The 1,541-nt window shown below is 49.8% G+C and overlaps 1 pseudogene across 1 annotated transcript; it reads right to left on the bottom strand.

Annotated features, from left to right (window-relative positions):
• Positions 1–318: 318 nt before the first annotated feature.
• On the bottom strand, positions 319–1,220 carry LOC109371799 (ferritin heavy chain pseudogene; annotated as a pseudogene). The gene has a single exon (XR_002121930.1). The product of XR_002121930.1 is annotated as a ferritin heavy chain pseudogene (transcript).
• Between the last annotated feature and the right edge of the window lie 321 nt (positions 1,221–1,541).

Here is a 1,541-nt window from a genome sequence, read left to right as displayed (position 1 = left end):
CTATTCCTCAGGTTCTGACAGTCTTCACAGATGGATCTAGCACTGGCAAAGCAGCAATTGTCAGTGAAAAGGGTCATCAGCTTATACAAACAAATTGCACATCGGCTCAAAGGGCTGAGTTAGTAGAGTGTTAACTGCTTTGCAAACATTTTCTGACCCTTTAAATTTTGTTTCTGATTCCGCCTATGTAGTACACACGGTGTAAAATATTGAAACTGCATCTCTTTCTAATAATTCTAATCAGTCTCTCCAGCTACTGTTTAACCAACTTCAGCAGGTTGTGAGAAATCGTCAGCACCCCTTCTTTTTTTGGGGGGAGGTACCAAATTACTTTATTTGAAGAAATGGTACAAATGAAAGAACGTAAGTAGATGATTTGGTACAACTTATAGAAAGGTCAAGGTAACCCCAACATGCATGTACTGCTTTGGTGACTGGGAAGTCACCCCCGTGGCTACTGGAAGCCAGCCAAAGCTTAGCTTGCATTACTGTCTCCCAGGGTGTGCTTGTCAAAGAGATACTCTGCCATGCCAGATTCAGGGGCCCCCATCTTGCGTAAGTTGGTAACGTGGTCACCCAATTCTTTGATGGATTTCACGTGCTCGTTCAGGTAAGGCGTCTCAATGAAGTCACACAAATGGGCATCATTTTTGTCAGTGGCCAGTTTGTGCAAATCCAGCAGTGACTGATTCACACTTTTTTCCAAGTGTAACGCACACTCCATTGCAGTCAGCCCATTGTCCCAGTCGTCACGTTCTGGTTTCTTGACATCCTGAAGGAAGATTCGGCCACCTCGCTGGTTCTGCAGCTTCATCAGTTTCTCAGCATGTTCCCTCTCCTCATGAGATTGGTGAAGAAAATATTTGGCAAAGTTCTTCAGAGCCACATCATCGCGGTCAAAGTAGTAAGACATGGACAGGTAGACGTAGGAGGCGTAGAGCTCCAGGTTGATGTGGCGGTTGATGGCGGCCTCCGAGTCCTGGTGGCAGTTCTGGCGCACCTGCGAGGTGGACGCGGTCGTCATGGTGGGAGGCTAAGGAGAGGCGGCGGCGGCGGCGGCTCGGCGGCGCTGGAGCGGTGGCGGGAACCTGAGGGCGGACGGAGGGCGCTGTGGGCAGGTGGCGAAGGGTAGAGCTGAGAGGCCGGCGGGATGGAGGAATGAGCGCCGGTTCCGTCCAAGCACTGTTGAAGCAGGAAACCGCGGCAACTCCGGGCGAAGACTGTCAGCACCCCTTCTGTATCGTGCACATACTACCCTGCCGGGTCCACAGACACAAGGCAATTCAATTGCTGATTCGTTAGTTGGAAGTGTTCAAGTTGCAGAGGCAACACACTTCCATTCCCTAACACATGCTAATGCAGATGGTCTGCATTCGCGGTTTGCTATCTCTAACTACCAAGCTCCTCAAATTATACAGACGTGCCCTACTTGTCAGATTTTTAACGCTTCACAAGAGCGTCCTGAAGGAGTTAACCCTCGAGGTTTAGTCCCCAATGCTATCTGGCAAATGGATGTGACTCGTGTTCCTTCATTTGGGCGG

Source organism: Hipposideros armiger, unplaced genomic scaffold, assembly GCF_001890085.2.
Source record: "Hipposideros armiger isolate ML-2016 unplaced genomic scaffold, ASM189008v1 scaffold_592, whole genome shotgun sequence".
In the NCBI taxonomy this organism is placed as follows: Eukaryota; Metazoa; Chordata; class Mammalia; order Chiroptera; family Hipposideridae; genus Hipposideros; species Hipposideros armiger.
The sequence above is the reverse complement of the archived record's forward strand: the minus strand, read 5'-3'. Positions and strand labels throughout refer to the sequence as shown.